The 20,094-nt window shown below is 40.5% G+C and overlaps 1 long non-coding RNA gene across 2 annotated transcripts in view; it reads right to left on the bottom strand.

Annotated features, from left to right (window-relative positions):
* Positions 1-3,883: 3,883 nt before the first annotated feature.
* Positions 3,884-20,094, bottom strand: part of LOC115604245 — a 37,780-nt gene continuing 21,569 nt past the window's right edge. For both annotated transcript variants that reach the window (XR_003990179.1, XR_003990188.1), the window contains exons 4-5: positions 14,796-15,012; positions 3,884-11,452 (exon numbers count right to left, since the gene is read on the bottom strand). This is a non-coding gene — a long non-coding RNA (uncharacterized LOC115604245). The remainder of the gene's footprint in view (positions 11,453-14,795; positions 15,013-20,094) is intronic.

Below are 20,094 nucleotides of genomic sequence, written 5' to 3'. Positions count from 1 at the left end.
ATGAATAATTATTTCCAACACTTGCAATGAGATTAAGCGCTTATTGGATTAGGAGAATAACAGGATTTAATGGGGTCATTTATGCTGCAACTCTAGTATAAAAAGGTTCAGTGCATGCATACATATCAGATTACTATCTCTATAGTCCATCTAGCTATAGCCATTTAAATATTTTATCTATCCAGCACTAATACATTTCTGGTCTCTTCCTTTTTAATGCAATACAGGTGAGTGTCCTCGGGCATCTTTGTAGTGAACATGTGACACAGTTGTTACTGCCATTAGTGAACAAGCATTTTTCAGTATGAGCTAATTTGGTATCTTATAACTTTTGTAGATCTGGGGAGATGCCTATCATGCAACAAACACCTCTCTCACTGCTTTTCCCTCTGGTATGTGCTGGAGCCATCACAAGCTTATCAGTCGTCACGTGCAGTGTCTCTACAGCTTCCTGGAAAAAAGAAAGGAACAGGAAAGGATGAGTTTGATGAATCTATATATGTGCCATGTGTATTGGTTGTGTTAGCAGGAGAGCTGTAGGGGTGACCTTTGAGAGAATAGGTTATTGGCTGTCTGATGCTGACACAGCCAGCTTCATGTGAGCTCCCCAGTAGACACATCCACAGGACTACAGCTGAGGCCCAGGTCCAGAGGAGTCTGGGGTCCTCTGTGAAAGCATATGTAGGAAAGAGTAGAAAACATTGGACAGGCCAAGGGAGGAGGGGGAAGAAGTGAGAAACAACAGAGGAACACCTAGGTCAGAGGGAGAAGGTTCTTCGGGCCACCAGAGCAGATATTCCCCAGGCAGCCCAAGGAGAGGACCATGCCAGAGAACATGGAATAAGTCCTTCAAGGAACCCAAACGCCATGAAGATGCTCACACTGGAACAGGTTTCCTCATGAAGGACTGGAGCCCGTGGAGAGGACCCACACTGGAGCAGAGAGAAACTGCTATGTATTGACAGTAACCCACATTCCCCCCAACACACAGCAGGTCAGTGAGAGGAATTGGGAATGAAGGAGTGAAAGCTGTTGCCTGGGAAAAGTGGAAGGAAAGGTGGTTTTTTTAATGTTTGTATATCCTGTTTCTCACTACCTGAATCCATTTAAGCTAGCAATAAATTAAATTAATTTTCCCCAATTCAAGTCTGTTTTGCTGGTGATGGTAACTGGCAAGTGACCTCCCTGTCCGCACCTTGACCCACAAGCTTTCTCATTCTTGTCCCCTGTCCTGCTGAGGAGAGGGAGTGCAGCTGGGTGGGCATTTGACTGTTAGCTAAGATTAACCTATCATACCATTTGTAAATTCTAGATTGACCTTTTTCAGACACTAAGATCTACAGACAGATCGTACATGGTGTAGCCTGCGTCTGTTTTCCAGGATAATTTGAAAAGGAACAATCCTGAGAATCTCTTCCTTACTGGTAAGATCAGTATGGACATCTGAATGGTGGAAAAATAAGCTTCTTTTTTCTATCTGGATTGCAGAGCAATGATCTTCCTGAAGCCACCTTGATCTGGAGTTGATCAGGAAAGTCAAAAGCTAGATGGTGTTGGAAATTGTAGGAGGATCAGAATAAAAAGGGGTGCCCACAAAAAAGTCTATCCAAATCCCAAATACTCAAGCATAGAAGGAATCAAGATGGCAAATCGTGGTATGTATTTCTCTATTTTGAATTACTATCTTTTGACTTGTCTAAACTGAAGGAAGTTTGGTTTGCATGCCATCTGCACTCTGCCTTCTGTATGCTTAATCTGCTATGTATCCTTTAAAAAGTGTACCTCGCTGCTCAAATTCCTGGAAAACAAGCACTAGTATCAGCTATAGGACCCTACTTATAAGTGACAGCAAACCAGCCTTTTTTCCAGGATATAGAGTTAAATTAGAGCTGGTAACTGAAGTTGTGTGTTTGTTGATGCTTCCATTCACAGGACATTCAGACAAAATTAAAAACATTGAGCAAATTGATTTTTTTAACAACTTTTTGGAACTGGCATGAAATATTTAACCTTAAACAGGAAATTTCATTGTGATTTTGAGCGTTTCTTTCCTTTCTAAAAATGCATTTCCTGGAAAATTGAATATGCATGGTATTTACAAACCAGAAAATGATACTATTTATTTTAGAGTATTGCAATAAAAAAAATAAAGCTATGTTTCCAATTTCTTTTCAGGAATTTAAAGAAACTTACTTTTTTTTGGTTGGTTTTGACACGTAACTAGATAGAATGAAATCAAATTCTCAAGAGTTGTTTGGTGCTGCTGAACCTGCCTTTTTCATGTGTATGAAAAATACTGTATCAGATGAAAAATATTGACAGACTCTACCTGGAGCCAGACACACTCCACCTGGAGTGTTAAAGCTCTGGAGCTGCCACGAGGGAGAAGTCTGGGGAAGGTTGAGGGATGGATCAGTGCTTCTTATTGATCTCAGTAAAGTTGCTTCAGTCTTTGAATACTAGGCAAAGCTATAAAAGCATATAACAAAACCAAATAAACAAAAGAATGAATAAGTCCTGTGATGTCCTTTTATTTAGGTAAAGCTTCTAACTAACTAAAAATACTGTTATTCTATTTGTTAATTTATTTCCTTGGAAAGAGAATGTATAACTTAATTAATATTTGTCATATTTTTTTTAAGCTTTTTTGAACAAAGCCAAAAGTGGCAAACCCACATATATGTCATGACAAACTGATCACCCCAAATCTGGGCTCAACAGGTGTAGCACAGACGTGAACATCCACTCACTCCTATCTACATCAGTGACTAAAGCTGAAAATAAAACTGGTTTTCATGTTGTCTGTGCCTGTATCACAGTGATATTGTAAAGCTGGGACTTGAAAACACCTTCCCAGTTTGCAGCTGTCATATATGAGGACTCCTGAGCTCAGCACAGAATTTCTACTTTTCAAACTGTCTTTCATTCCAATGAATACATAAAAACACGCATACATGACTCAAATAATTTGATCTAACTTTTACTTCTTCTATATCCTTACTCTTTTCCTATTTGAAGACCTGTCATATTTCTTACTTCTTTTCCCACTATCCTCTTCACTTGAGCAACTTCACATCTGTCTTCTCCCCAAATGTTTCCTATGGTTTAATCAAGATCATCCATGCAGAGACATAGATGTGATCACATACCACATTCCTCATCAGAGCATTTTGAAGACATCACGATCACCCACACAACTGTCTCTCTTTCCCAGAACATCTTCTCAGACAACTACAGATGGGCCCAGGCTCTGGCTTCTTTGAACACCTCTATCCTAGCACACAACTCAACCTTGTTTTCAAAAATGCTCTCTTGTCTCTGTAGATAGGGGATGCATTTCTATTTACAGTAATCCATGTATATTTGGTGGCCAAAATTCACAAATATTCAAGTATCCAGGCTTGAAATCTCAAGAAAGATGATTTAGATCAGAGCAGGCTCTCTACTGAAAAGACTTCACATCATCATTTCATTTCCTCTGCTGGCTTCCTGTTGAAGACATGGTTGTATTTAAGATTTTAAGCCCTGTTTATTTTAAAATCCATGTATATGACAGGTCTGAATTATGCTTTGTCCTCTGTGATCATGACACTTCGCATCAGCTACCCTCCAGATGTGAACAAAGCGTCTCTCGCATTGCAGAAACGTTTTAGTGCAGGAGACAGAGCTTGGCCGGCAGCTGGTGTACATAGCTGGAAAGAAATTCACATCCGGTGTGCACAGAAGGACCACAGACTCATCACCTCAAACACAACATATATTCCATCACATATCCCACAACATACATCCCACTGTGTATCCCTAAAGCAACACTTCACAACAAAACAGTCAAACCAAAGCGAGACAGAAGATGGATAGACGAATAGGTATCTTTGCAAGTGTATCTTTGTAGACTACAAACAGAAGTTGCTTTATTCACAAAAGATAAATCTTTAACAAATATACCCCAAACATATTATTAGATTGCTTAAGCTGCTGGCCCAATATATTCAACATGTATATACTTTGTCATGCAGGTAATGTCCACATTGCCCATGCACGGGCACATACCTATAAGCCAACCACGGGTCAAACACATCATTGTCACACTGAACGAATCCCATCACACTGTGCTCATTGGAAGTGCTTATTCATACATTGACTATTTCTGTGACTGGATGTAGGTGGGATCTGGACATCGATTTGCATAGTTTTCACAGTTTGCTTAAAACCTCTTATGCAGGTTTTAACTTCTGTCTTAATTCCTGGTTTCATATTCATTTTTCAGTAGCTTGAATGTAAGAGCAAAAAAATCATGATTCAGTCAGTAAGAGTATGTTCCTTCATAACTAGGAGCTCAGATTTCAGACACAGGATCTGCTTTGGCTTTTGTATAGCTTGAACAAATTTACATTAAGTGACAAGTGATGTCATACATCTGAAGAACATAAATGTCAATATGTGATGTATGGTTTATACAGTCACAGACTCAAAAAAGAACTGTAGTAGGGAAACTGAAGTGATTATTATTTCACTACCCCAGAGAATCTTCATCCCCCATTTATCTTGGCAGGGGCTGCATACGCTCTGCACTTTTCAGAATCAGGCCTCCATAGCCCTATTACTGTAACGACAGAAACATAACCTGAGCATTCAGATAGAGAAGGATTTACTCAAAATGTTTGTGAACAAACTGTCTTGGATATTTTCTGCCTTCAAGAAATGCACAAAGTAATCTGTAAGGATGTAAAAATGACTCATTACTCATTAGCTGTGGGATTCTGTGGCATTTGAAGGTTGGGAGCTGTTTGTGTAACCAGTTAAGCCCACCACAACCAAATCAGCACGGGGTCAGAGTTGGAGGTTCAGAAACCATCAGAAAAATGGAGGTCTGCTGTTCATGCCGGGCTGTGTTGCCTTTGTGTTATCATTTCCACCAATGCATATGAGGTGATGTCTCTCTCAGCCCTTTCTAGCCTTTTCCACCCCAGTCCCCAGTTCCAAACTCTCAGAGAGTAGTTTGTGTGACCCACAAGAAATGAAAACAGTGTGATGATCATGATGATCCTCCACCTCCACGGTAAGGGATGAACCTGTCAGTATAGTGTGTACAGTTTATCCTTGAGATAAGATTTTAAATGGTGACTAAGGGCTCCCACTCAAACAAGTCCCTCCAGCTTTCACCTTCCACACTCACAGTTGCCCAGGAAGCTATTGCCCTTTGAGATCATCTCAGACAAAGTACACCAACATAAAATTGGTTTCTGCCTTGAACCACACAACAACTTCTCCCAACAATGATTTTACCCAAACTCAATCTAAAAAAATGACCTTATATTTTAAAGTGCATCCAGTACCTTCCTTAGTGTTACACCCAAAGCACAGATGTGTTACAGAGTGGGTTTTGAAGACCTCTTTCTAAGTTAAAGGAGCATTTGTAATACAAGCAAAGTAGCAGTGAAACACTGAAAACCCTGTATTTGTGTGGGGAAGTTAAGACTGCTAAGAAAAAAATGAAAAAATCCCCTTAATTTCACAAGTATGCAAAATGTATAAAACAATAATAAAAACACAGCTATTTAAGAGAATAAGAGATTAGCAGACTGGTTGCAGAAAGAAACTGACACACATGCTTCTCACTCTAATGCTTAACCTCTTGGTTAATGAACAGTGACTGAAACTGTAAAACAAAGTGTTACCACTCCAAATGCACAAATAGGCAGATTCTGACAATGGAGCTGCTTCTCTGGTCCGCAGTTTCCTGCCATACTTTATACATCAGTGTTGCTTGAGCAAAGTGGACTGATACAGTGGGAATAGGAATGCTTCATCTCAAAGGCAGCTGTATTTTTAAATATTTTTTTTTTAGCACTTCCCAATGTATTTGCCTGTGTCAGGAGACTTAAATATTTAAACAGGGTGACAAAGTTCATTTCAACCTCAATGACAGACAAACCCCCTGACATGCCCCTTTTGCAATGTGAGCAGAATTTTCTTCATAGAAATAGCCTACCTCAAAGGACCAAGGGAGAGAAAAAAATTTCTGTGCCAACTTTTAAAGCCCTGAAAGTCTCTGCAATGCCGTTCTCACCTTTACCTCCTTACTTATCCCATCCATTTGCTAATGATAGCCATTTATTTATCATTTTGTTTTATATTTATGGCTGGAAAACCAGGTGCCCCCTTTGTGTGTTAACAGGGGGCAGGCACTGGCGGCATCCGCGGGCACCAGGCGCCTCTCAGTCAGATCTCAGGCCTAAACCCTCTCAGCGCAACACGGGCTGCCGTTCCCTTTCCCGAGCACAGCTCTCCGGCTGCCGGAGGGGTGTGCCTGTCCTCCGGCAGACCCGGGGATGAGCAAGCGCCTTTAAAATGTGACACAACAAGAAACGCGGATCTGTTTCCTCACCCGGCGCGGCCCCCGGGGCTCCAGCGGGGACCGGGTCACCCCGCACGGCGCCACCTCGTGTCCCGCCTCGGGAGCGGCACGGCAGGTCTTGCCTGTCCCGCACTCCTCCCTGTCGTCGCCTTCCCAGCGAGACGGGGTATTCCATGGCCATCTGGGCTTTCCTGAGTCCATGCGTGTCCGAGCGAACGCCGCTCTCAGGTGCGCACCGTGGGTTTGATAAGAGGCAGACACAACCCCAGAGCTGGGGCAAGTTAATGTAGCTGTTCTAGCTGAAACACCGAGGGGAAGGCAGGGCAGTGCAGCAGGAAAAGCGTTTCCTTGCACAGGAAAAGGTAATGGTTGTCCTCAGTAAAGTGCTTGGCTCGTAATCACAGCACTGTCATTGAGAGGAAAGGCAGGACAGAGATCTCACAAGCCTCATCCTTGCACCATCCTTATTCTGAGTTAATTCCCCGTGGCACTTCCCACCACAGTGAGCTGAGGACCTACGGCCGCCCTAGCTATGCTGTGAGCGGACACAGCTACGCAAGCAAGGGGAGGCTCCCCTTTGCCTTTCTACCACTGTCGGGGGAAAGGAAAGGATTAGCCTTGGTTTAGAAAAGACCACTCAGAGGAAGAGAAAAGGTACTTGTTACGTGAAATATGGTTTATGCTGAATAATGCAAAGATGTGAAAAAGGTAGTGTATTTTGCATGCAGAGTTAGTAGCAACTATGCTGACAAATATTAACTGTAAGGGGAAGTAATGCCTCAAGAATGGCTCAGTCAGAAAGAGTTTAATCTGCTAAAAGGGCTTGACTTGGTTTTTTTTGTTGTTTTTGGTGTTTTACCAGTAACAAGCAGTGGGTACGTGGAGGGGCTGAGGAAGGGGCAGGATGAGAAGCGCCTGGAGTTCCCCTCTTGCTGTTTATCTCTCCTCACAGTGTGGAAACCACAGAGCAGGTGTGGAAAGGAAATAGAAACCAACCTGCTCCCAAGCACACCTGAGTGCTTGCAAGGCTGATTCTCCATGTAGTGAATTGAAAAGCAGAAAGAAATTGGAAGATCCTGCCACATGCTCTTCCAGAATGTTGCAGTCCAGTACCTTGCCAGACCTGTTTTTCCAGTGTAAAAGATGGCTCCCTGCACACTGCATGGCTAACGTCGGAGTCTCCCAGTCCCTATGTCTTCAAACAGCAGTATGACTGAAGCATCTGCTTACCCACTATTTTCACAGTTGTGTCCACCTTGGCTTTTTCTTCCTCCTTCCTCCTAGATTCTTTCTTCCATAATCAGCCAAAATGGACATGGGCTTCCACGCTGTGGACAAGATTATAATGATGTCTAGTTGGAAATGAAGCAGTCTTTGCCTCCCTGCTATACAGTCATGTTACTGGCCATGGAAGTGAGGAGAGAGCAGAATGTGCCTACGAGGAAATTCAGCTTTCCGTGCAGGCATAGGGAAGATGAAGAATTTAAGTTTCTCCTTCCCCCTCCACTTCCAACTTGCCCTATGCAACAGCAGTGTGGCTAAACAAGAAGAGGAGCTTGTTATTCCAACACACTACTCTAGAAACAAAGCAAGTCTGACACGTTTCTACCTCTCCCATACTCCAAATGTTTTAAAGACCATATCAGCCTCTGCTCCTCCATCGTGCTTGTGCAAGTGTTTGTGGGGCTGCTTACTAAAGCAGTGACTGAAGCAGCCCAGCCTGAAGAAATGCTTCAAAAACAAAATAAAAGAGTGATTGTCCACAAAACATTTATATCCATTGCATTGGTTCATGGAGCTGTTGGAATAAGCATGAAAACAGCAGTCTTCAGCCAGCTTTCCCAAGACAAAATGTCTGCTAGTCTCCAACGCCAGAGTCACAGTAAATAAGAAAAATGTTCCGATCATTCTTGTGTGTGATACAGAGACATGGCCTTTAAGACCCTGCTTGGTGACTCTCAGGTTGTCCTGCAAGCCCCACAGAGCCTCAGCCCATCACCTGCAAAAAGCAGCTTCCCTGTCTGAGACAGCAAGTAACCAAAAGACAATGACACACTCTGACATAGTTAAAATGGAGCCTGTAAAAGCACTGGAGCTAGAAATTCCCCTGCCACCCTCAGGCAAGGAGTTCTGTGGAGGATGTCTGGCTCTGAGGGATGGCGACCACCCAGGCCGGCACAGCAAGCTGGCACAGGGCAGCTACGTCAGCGTGGCACTGTGCCCAGCTCATCAGCTCTTCTGAGAGTTTCCTCACTGCCCTGGGTCATGTCTTTCTCACAAAGATTTTACAGGGATGTCATAACTATACATCCTCCCATATGCACAGTCAAGAATTAGAGCTTTCATAATCCCACATAATTATTAACATGAGAGCAATTAGATAGAAAGATCAAATAGGTTGTTATTAAAAGACCAATGAAGAGCATAAAAAGCTACCAACTGGCATAAGAAATCTTGATACCAGAATACTAAAACCCATAACCTATGGAGTGTTTGCTTTATATCATATGATTTATATGCTATGGGATGTATTTTTCAAATTCCACCTGTCCTGTGCTATGTGAGAATAGTATAATTCATTATGTAGGTCTCCAGATAAAGGAGAAGTGACACCTAGTGTGGCTGGCTTTTGCCTAATCCCACACTTTTATGATCAGACCTTAGAATATTATTTTAAGTTCAGCTAAAACATTACTTGGAGATTCTGATTTATAGCTGATTTTTTTTTTTTTCATCATTGAACTGATAAAGTAAGCTATAATGAGAACTTTCTAGATGATAGATGTCATTCTCCTGAGTGGTGCTATTAGCACTTGTCCAGTTTCAAGAATATATATTAAAGAAAAAAAAGACACACATATGGCTTGGTGTAATTATGTAGCCCTTCAGAGTAAAAGAACTATTTAAGAAAACACAGTTTCATAAAGCTATGTTTATCTCCTTTTAGTTTCTACTACTTTTTCCAAGTCTGTCAGCTTTACATAGAATTTTACATTTTGTCAAATGAAGTTGATAATACTAATTTCACAAGAATAAAGGCCAACATTCATAAACTACAATAACAAGCCAACAACGTGCCTGTGTCTGTGAATGGGAAGAGGGAGAAGAAAAAGGCCTTGTTTTGGTAGAAAAACAAATTTCAGTTTGCATTTCACAAGGGATTATCATCAGTCTTGAGCAAACTCAATGTCTGTGAACATCTTACATTATTCTTATGATCCACAGGTTTTACAGAGCTAGCTTGACTTTGCAGACATTTCTTTGATGTAATTTAAACCTTACTTAGCAGGTCAGAAAATAACACATAGCTACCCAACATGTCAGATATTTCTTTGGACCATGGGCAGGAGGTATTACTAGTTTTTCTTTCAGATCCTCTTTCCATGCTATCTAATCCATTCTTCACACTATGTTCGTAGTTGTTTTCCTATGCTGCTTTCTTCTATTTCCCTTATTTTATCATTAGATATTATTCCATGTGATCATCTTCTGAAAAAAACAAGAAGCTAATAATATTTCATGATTAGAGATGGTCTTTGAATGGGCTTGTAATGAGGTAAAATGAATTCACCCATCTCTAGTCGTTTTGTATACAATATTCTCCTAATAATGAGAAATACCTTGACAAAATCCCCTTAATTAAAACATTCAACAAACTGAGAGCCTGTAGTAGCTGGCTTTATGGATTTACACAGTATGTAACTTAAGCAGTGGCTGAGTCGAAATCTAGGGTAAGTTGCTGTGATTTATGCTTTCTTTAGCCCAAAAGTATTTTACGCTGTATTGGCTCTCTTTTAGTGTACTTAAACACCTTCAGGCTTACTTAATTACCCAGAATAATTTTGATTCACAATCACTGACTAATGTGTGAGTTACATTCTTGTCCCTTTACATGAATTCTCCACCCTTAATCTATTTTACTATAAAAAGCTTCAACAACGTTAAAGTGTGATTCACGGGATGTGCTGTTGTTACACTAATGAACTCCTACTGAATACTGCAAATATTAAAGAATTGTTACTCTGTTGTAGGAATTGATTACAATTTCTTTTCTTTGCAAGCAATGGCAGGTTTTACAGCTCTTTTCATGACACTTTTTTTTAAAGAGAAGATATACAAAAAAATACTGACAGAAAGCTACTTTCCCAGTGAAAGTTACTACGGCTCATCTGTGGGCAAAGAGATTTTCATTTAACAGAAAAATTCCAAAAGAAAAAGAGATATTCTAAATAAATAAACCAAACCTACTATTTCAGTGTAATACCAATTGGCCTTTAACAATAGGTGGTGTAAAATCAAGCCAGAAGCACAAGCCTTCCAAAACATATACCAGCCACTGTTTGTAAAAGTGAAAAGAAAATTAACACACTGAGAAAGGAAAAACACATCTTTGATGTCAACCCTTCTGCAGACTTCTCTGTAGCTGTAACAGTTGCTCTCCCCATTTTCCAGTGAGATGTGATGGACAATGAGGAACGGGAGAGTGCCAGGAATAAGTGGTATATCTGTTTGAAGCTTCAGGCAGCAGCTGGGCTAGGTTCAAATGAGTTCGTTGATGGTAATTCCTGAAGTGACTTATTCTTGGTGGTGTACTTTGATTAACTCTTTGAAAAAAATTACGTTTAGGTTTTATGAGGCAGGAACTGACAGTCATTCTGCAATAGCGTGGAAGTTTATAATTTGCTCAGCAAAAGCTTGCATGCTGGTGTATTTTAGAAGTGTTGGTCACCTCAGTACCTGAGAACCCCTTCTTGCTGGATTCTCTTAGTTCTCCGGAATGGAAATTAACTGCATAGTTTCGGAGCCTGAATTTCACTTATCATTCGCTCGCCATATTTGTACAACCATGATCTGAGCAGTCTTCACTATGCAGTTAAGAACAGTTATGAACTTGCAACAGGTTGTCTGTCCCTGACCCAGCAAACTCACCTCATTTACTGAGTGCTACACCAATGTAAACCACGCACTGATAAACTCAAAGATTAGGGTCTTTGTCTTGAGGAACTGACACAACTGATCAAAAGCCTTCAGATGCCAAGGGAAGACCCTTACTGGCCTCAATAGACTGTGGATCAAGCTGTGGTTTCAAACATGCTGGAATAAAAAAGGGTGATGAAAAACAGGGATGGTGATTAGTACTGTAACCTTAATATAGCACATTAAACTTTTATAGATGCATAGTGTAAAATCATTAAAAGCACATTTCTACACATATGTTTTCAGGATCAAATTTCATTTATAGTTCCTGAAGAAATATAACCACTAGAAAAGACACACGGCATAATATTAGTCTGCAAGGAATCAAAAAGCTGCTTGTAACAGCATGTGTCAGAAAAGACAAGTTTCATGAGGAAGACATGAAAGTGGTGCACTCTTGGTAACAGCTCAGTCACAGTCTGGTCTTACCTTGACCGGATTGCACCTATATCCTCACCTCTACCCATCTCCTGTATTACTTGGGCTGTACATTTTCTCGTTGATGTTAAACTTACATTCCTGAAGGCCTGCTCTATGCATTGAGGAACATGTCTTACATGTCTTTTCCATTGTCTTTTGGGAATGTAGGAAGTGAGTAATATTCTTTCCATGATATGCCTCATGCCCAGATCCCTGTGTGGCCAGTTGGCAGTAAATGCAGATCACTTAGCACAATGTACTTTCACCTTCCACAGGAGAACATGAATCTGGCTGAGCCACTTCTATGGAACTATGCTGGAAATGGTAGACAGTGTATCTATATATATCTTGTGTGTATAGCATAGCAATAGGAACCAGAACAGATCTAGCTGTTTGTGTTGCCGTTGTGATAATGTTGCTAGCTTGTGAAAGTCATTATGGGAAAACTCTCTTTGAGTAATTTCCATGGTGAACCACAACCACTAGGTTTGGAAAACGATTAGGTGATATAGACCAGCATTTCTCAGCATTGCAGTGGCCAGTAATACTGTTGCAAAGTTTAATTACCAGCATTCATTTCCACTTACGTGAGTGAGGAATCGACCAAAACGGGGGTAATAGTAAAGAAATGTTCACAGTTAAGTCTAATTGTTATTTGGTTTTAAATGAAAAATATGGCAGTGGTACAACACAAGGAAGCCTTTGGTTTTTCCAAAATCTCTTTGTGAGGCTCTCTGATTTAAAGAGGCCAAAAAAATTGTAGGCTCAGAAATACTTGCAGAAAGTTAAGCAAATGCTGGAATGTTTGCATATTTGTGAGGAACTACTTAGTTGTCAAAATTGATAGTCTGCCTTTTAAAAGTAATGAACTATGTGTATATTTACATGTTCTTTTCATGGAGAAACAGAAAGACAGCATCATCTTCCTATGAATCCCTACTTGCTGCAAGAAGTTTCAAGTGTCATTAGCACTTGGTAAAATTGAAGTTTCTCCAATGGTTTTCAGCTTCATTTAAAGCCATCCTCCTGGCTCTTTAAATGCCAGCATGTTTGTTATTTCTTCTACAGTGAATAAATCTTGTGCTGTTCCTTTCTGAGAAGTTCTTTCTCTATTGTGCTTCCCATAAGAATGATAGTAAAAGTACTTTACATATCCAAAGGCATGTATACAATTTATTAGAAACAACCTACCAGGAAAAAAAAGGCAGTGTAACAGTCAGCTGTTTGTGCCCACTATGTGCAAAAGAAAAGTGACCTATAAGCAGATATTTCAACTGCTTCACAGGTTGCTTGTCCCGTGATGTTCATCGCTGTTACCATATATGTTGTTGGTTAAGCCATTCTTATGAGTTTTACTGTAAAATTTCTCCTCCAAATGTCTGTGAAGGGCAAATAGTGATTAAATCAGTACCTTTGAGAGGTGGAAACCCTGAGGCCAGATCAAAATTAGTCTTGGTGACCAACACCTGGACGACTAAGATTAAACTATGCTTTTCTGAGAACCACACTGCCAAGCAACACAAAAGTGAAGGATTTTCTTTCCTCCTTGTTCTTATGGTTAAAAGTTATAGAGATAAAATGAGTTACAGTGTGATGAGCTGGCTACCTTGTGATTCGTTCCCAGTAACCACAGAAAAACTTCATCTGACCTTGTAGATGTGAGGGGAGAGATGTGAAAAAGCACATATCACTTATGGTAGAGACTGCATCCTGACTGCAAAAAGGTTAATGAAAGTAGAGGTCAGGCACTAACCTGCCCTCCCTGGTTAACTCAGCTGGAGGTCATTTTACGGAAAGGAACCCTTGTTATGGAGAAGAGTTTTGGTGCAAAAGTATTAGGGAAGGATGCAAGTTGTCATTAAATGATACAGAGGAGTTGGCAGTGAAGAAACTTTCTATTTCCTCCCCACTTTCCCACTCTCCACTTCACAGTTTGCCTCCCCCTGGTTGTGCCGACACAACTAGATGTTGGGCTGTGAGATAAACCAGATCTCTGAAATGATCCAAGTAAAAATAACTCTTCTGACTATCTTACAACTGAAGTATTACCCTTGCAGAGCTCTTGAAGACCAATTTTAATGTTTATTTTATTTAAAAGAAATAAGACAAAAATCATTGTCTTATAAGGAAAACACTACTCTTAAGCATTATAAAGCAGTGCATCATGCCTTTTTCAGTTCATAGGTTTTTTATAACCAGAAGGGACTAAACATTATGAAGATGATTTCAAGTTCATGGAGAATAAATGAATTGAATTTTGAGTGAGAAGGAAAAATTGACACCCTAAACTTACAACTATATTGGCAGGCTACCTAAAAATGTAAGACTGCTTATTTTAAAAAGAGAAAGAGAGTGAGAGCTAACCTTAATAACAAGAAAACATGCAAGATCAAGTGTAAGTTTCTGAAAGATAAATTTATCCCACTTACATATTACTGCTGCTTTCTAAAGCTGTCTCTACCTAATTTAAATAGATTGTTGAGAAAACCTGCTAAATAATAGAAATTAGAAAGTGTGCATTTCATACAAGCAGGGAACAAGAGAATAAGCAGATTACCTAATAATTAATGTCTGTCCAAATGCTTGGCAGGGATAACTTTAAAAGCCAGTGCTCAATATTATGCAAAAGAGAAGAGATGGAAGGTTATGGAACAGCTCCTTCAATAAAATGGCAGTGGCATTTAATTCCTAAATTATTTGTATAACACGCACTGTATTTTAATTCTGTTACTTTCACAAAATGCATATTATGCTATTTATGCTAAAACACTTTCTTAAAGAGTTGTCTGTGAAAGACAAGGCAATCAGATGTTAGCAGAAAAAAAATCATTAAAAGTTTGCTCTTACCAGTGCCCTGATAGTGTAGCCTCAGAGGGGCTTAACCTGAGTATTTCAATTTTCTGCTTTCTCTCTAGCATAGTTTCCTGGGTTAGAGAGCACAGTCACAAAACACTTATTCAAGCAAATTTCATTTTGATTCCTGCAGCCGAGAAAGCTTCAGCATCATTTTCTCATCTGCTTCTCCACTTCACTTACTTACTTGGACAACCTTCTCTCCTCTGCTCCAGCTGAAACAACCTTTCGCCGGCACCGTTCCAACCATCTTTTACTTTCGCATTCATTGCAATCAGATGGTGTGACGTATTATTGGCCTGTTTATGGTTTAGAGCCTCTCCTCCCACACAGTAGGTAGCTGGGGCTTCTTTGGCTATAGAAAATTGGTGATGAGAGAAGCTCCATCATTTTCTAGAGAGATCCTAGAAGAAGAGGAAAAGATGTTCTGTATCTTTCAAGACAGAAAATAAGCCCAGATTTATTGAACCTTTCTAGACTGCAGGAAATCTTATAAGCCTACCAGAGCTTAGAGTAACAGAGGAGCAGAGAAGAGCTTATCTACAATGTAATATGGTAACTAAAATATTTCACTGTTTAAGATTATGACGGTTCAGCCTTTTCAGGAAGAGAAATATAACTTTTGAAAATGTTAGTGCCATTTGAAAATCATTTATTGTGAGCTCTACTTATAAATTTTTCTTTAGAGTGTCATTTTACTCTTCACATATTCATTAGGGTCTTGTTCTCAGCCATAACTTCCAAGACCTAATCTAACATGAACAAAACAATATTTAAATTAAAAAAAAATCAAACTGAGGCTAGAGCACTTGTATCTTGTGCAAACTCTTTGCCTTGGTGTCTTTACTAAGGCAGTATATTTCTCTTTCTGATGTGAATACGCACTTGGTTTACTAAGCTGTGTGTGGCAGATACCTTGGCAGTATTTCTTTCCCACACCCATACTTACCAAGAATCTTTACAAAATGCTAATATAATCTGAAACATTGGGAAGGAAACATAAAATAAAGGGGAAATTTACTAAGGGTCAATTTTCATTTCAGTGGACTGTATTTTTTTAAAATGTTGAATTTTAACGCTTGTTATTTTAACAACAGTGTTCCAGGCCTTTTGTGGCCATTGTTACAGTTTGGAGAAAGAGAAGAGGACAATAAAAGACTGGATGAAAAAGAAGATTTACAACACCTTTTCCATTGTTAGTTACATCCATGTAATTATAGCGAAGCACCGAGTGGGTACCACTTTGTCATGCACCTGAAGCATTTTTTGCTTGACAGTGCACTGGTAGTTTAGTAACACAGCCCCTACTGTGACTGAAAGTTGTTTTTGGAGTAAATCACATAAAATTGAATAGAAGATGGTGGCTATTGGCTCATTCAGCCAAAGTCTGTTTGGCAGAAGATAGTAACTTCCATGAAGCTGTGCATTATAGCTAAAGGCAATGCTGTAGAAAAGCAGAGAATCATTGAAAAAGTTTTCTGTAGTTGTAACAAAGATTAAAGATGTGCCAAACACATCAGTATGGAAGATGACCTGACAGAACCAGTATTTGAAACGATTTAGTGTTCCTGGGAAAGTTGTTCCTGGGCTAAAAGCTCAAACTTTAGCTCACTCAAAAGGAAATTATTCTAGAGCATCCCTTCTATATTTAACACCTTGGGAAGGCAAAATGACTAAATTAATACTGTTACTTCAGTACTTTTATCAGTTTATTTAGTATTTTCCAAGAGCCAGCTCAATGCCATTCCAATCTGTAAACTACTTAAACGGAAAGCATTTAAGTCTGTTGATTGGAAAAGAAGCAAATAACATATTTGTATTGAAGAAGCCTGAAAAATCTGAAGGTGATCCAAGAAATTGCAGTAATATAAGCTTCAGCCCAGAATCACAGATGAGGCTAGTAATGAACCACCAGGGAGAGATAAGAAATAAACAGGAGAGTGAGAAGAGATTGGATGGAAACATAGTATAAGTCCTGCCACTTCTCCTCTGCCAGCAGAGCCCAGCATTGATGGGAGCTCCTGCATGAGCTTTCCAAACCAAGTTTGTGCTCTTCCCAAGGGTGCTAGGATTGCAAGATTAGGGCTCCCTGCTGATCTGCTCAGACCCTGGGGAGACAGGAGATTGGCATACCACCTATATAGGCATGCTTCACTCCAGGCATCTAGACCAGTAGCCATTCAAGGTAATTAAAAGTAGGAGCCCAGCTTTGTTCAGAATTAAGCATCAAGTGCTTGGTATAACTTAAGGCAGCCAAAGTATCAGCCCAAGGCTGACAGGTACAACACAGGCATTATAGGAGAACTGTGCCCTTCTGCTGCAGCAGCTGCAGGCCAGGCAGGTAACATGAGGGTATCTCAAACGGCACCTAACTCCTACGTTTAGGCAACTGTTCTGAGAGCCTAATTTCTCTGTATAGGCTATAGAAAGACGTAGGCACCTGTATCAGTTAGTTCAGGGCACTGAAATTAGACAACATGATTACATCCCAAAGAAAACATTCAGAGAGGCAGGCAGTCTTGCCTGTTCACTCTTGCAAATAATACATCCTCTCCTCAATGCTAGTGGCCTGTCACCTCTACTATCAAGATTAAGATGGGATTGAGTCTACTGTCGGGGAATGGTGCAGTCCTTTCCCTCTGCTATCACCTGTCCTTCTCCAGGAGGGAACTTGATTGAAGTGAGGCAATGACAAAACTTTGCCTAATGCTGAATCCTGTAGCTTCACACTGTCTTAATCCAGGCTGGATTTCTGCTTGGCCTCTCTCTGACTCCCTAAACAATTCACACAGGGTGGAGGAGAGATTTGTGCAGAGAGGTGGGGAAAATCCCACCCCTGAAAAAATGCTAGGGTGGTAAAAACCGGTCATCCGTTCTACATGGCCTCTGGCAGGTTCAAATGTCCGATTCAAAGGGAGCAAAATCAGGGCTGGCAGCATGAGTCTCTGTCTTCCATGTGAGTATCCTAATAAGCTCTAGGTTACTGGCTTCTCCAGAGCTGCCTTAGAACACTTGTTTCATCCTGATACAAAGAGGGAAATTTCTGACTTTTTGGCAGGATAGTAAAACCACCCAGATACAGTCTCAAGGCATGCACCCTCTCTTCATGGGAGGTGAGCAATCATGCTCCACACTGTTCCCTCAGGTACTGGCCCTGCTCCACAGGCTGATAAGGAGGGATAATAGGTCTATGGCCCCACCTCCTTCCTTTGCCTTTTTGACATCATGCTCCCCAAATCTGAGTGACAACAAAGGCTAGTGCCGTAGCTCTTGGGCTGCCTAGGACACCCACAGGCAGCCTGTCAGGTCCTGCATGGATGCCAGAGCTCGGCTGGGAGCAGATCCTCCACAGCATAAACAGCTTTGGAGACTCAAATGCACTCACTTTCACTTCCAGCCACCGGCAGCATCACCCTGGGTTACCTGAATTACCCAAAGGTCCAAAGCTTCCTTCCTACTGTGCCATTCCTTTCTTGCATGACATATTCCCTACGGGTACCGGTCAAACCTCACCTGTTGGAAGGGTAGGAAGGAGGGGAAAATTAAATAGGCATTGAGAAGGCTCACACAAAGCAGAAAGATAATGACTGCTCTAGCCAGTGCTGGCAATTGCTGCGCAAACTTCCCCACACAGCACTGCCAATGGAGCTTGCTCCTGACTGCGACACACCTGCTTGCTGAGAGCTCTGCTTCTCCGTGCCAGGGCTGCCCACTGCACCGACTGCCTGCGACTGCGCTGCGCCATGCTCCGAAACAATGCGTGCAGTGGAGGGGAATCAAACAACTCCATTCACTCCACATCTATGTGCAAAGAGCCAAATTTAGACCTACAGCTCTCAGTCCTGGTGTAGTAACCCACCCTTCATGTCCTTACCACATATACACGTGCTATACACTAAAGCAGGAAGTCACACTTTCCTATCTGTAGAATCCTCTGTGATTTGCAGAACATCACTGAGCTCATTTTAGGAGAATTCACTGCCGGAAAATGATTTTCAGTGCATGTTTTATTAATCAACACATGCCAAATCATGTCGGCAGGGGAAAAAGATAGAAATACTAAAAGAAACCCAAACAAAAATAATATAACAATTATTGCTTGAAGATTCTGATTGTCTATAAATTATAACTCTATTCAGCTCCATGACAATTTATGTTTTCATTTATGAAACCATTCTTGTTATTAACTTTCAGTCTTGTTTACTGGAGTAAGTAGGAATACACCAAACAGGCAAATCATTTTAAACCATGTCTTGAAAACCTAGGGTTATGGCACACTGGACATGTTTATTACCACTGTTTTAAAGCACATGATAAGTTTACAATGGGGCCTTATTTCAAAACGCAGGGGTTGGTTAGGACAAGTCAACTCACCATGACCGCAGTTCCTAATGTAAAAGTGTCAATGTGCTCAGTATATTCATAATGTGTTTATTCTCATTACAGTTTTCAATTTGTCAGTGTTTTACTGGCATGCAACCACAGAGCATAGACTGCTATTGCTGGTTAACCTTGTTATTGCAGACAAATTACAAGTCCTGACAAGAGTTTGATAACTGTGCCTACTTATTTTAAGCCATATATGAGGAAAGGGTAGGAGGTTCAAAGTAAGTTATGCTTTCCTGTGTGAGTCCCCATATGATCACTCAAAGTTACTGTAAATATAAAAGCAGAATTGCCTGATTGCCATTTTGTCACTATGACACTAGACAAGAAGGTAATCAAAAAACAGAATCAAACATAAGGCTAAAGATACAAAAGTGTAAAACCCTGAAGCCTCAATCCTCTAAAGCAAATGTGTGGATTTAGTCACCTGTACAGATGCTTGCAGGATGGAGGACTCATTCACTTGCATATAATCTTTTCTGGAATCTATATCCCAGAAGAAACAGTGACCAAACAGGTAAAGAGTGGAAATTATTATTTCTTATGGAAAAAAAATATTCTTTGCTCCTCCTCCTTCTCCTCCTCCTCTTCTTCTTGACATGTTTACCGCCTATTCATCTGCCTTAGCCCGTTGTTCCATCCTGTTGTAGACTTTGATTATAAACTTGCTAGGTCAGAATAATCTTTTTCCTATTAATTTAACAAGAACAAAACAGCTCACAAAATAACATCATCCAGTCCTGATCTTTAATTTAGTCCACATATCACTGCTGGAATGTAAATATAATCTTACTGTTTGACCAAATGCTCCACAGCAGTTAAATAATAAACATACAACGGTGGAGAAAAAAAGAAATTGAAAGCTTAGGCAGTTCCTGGATGCGATTTCACAGATCATGGTAAATCAGATAACTCTTCTACAGCTTCCCAAAAAAGAGACACCTAAATAAAATCACTTTGATATTCAGATACTTTGGCCATGTGCTGTTCTTCAAAAGTGAGGATCATGGATGTGCAGCCCTACAGTTAAGATTCATTTCCTATTTACATTTTGTCACCTAAATTAGTAAATTAGAAAGCCACCAAAGACTTCTCCCCAA

This window comes from Strigops habroptila, chromosome 1 (genome assembly GCF_004027225.2).
Source record: "Strigops habroptila isolate Jane chromosome 1, bStrHab1.2.pri, whole genome shotgun sequence".
NCBI lineage: Eukaryota > Metazoa > Chordata > Aves > Psittaciformes > Psittacidae > Strigops > Strigops habroptila.
The sequence above is the reverse complement of the archived record's forward strand: the minus strand, read 5'-3'. Positions and strand labels throughout refer to the sequence as shown.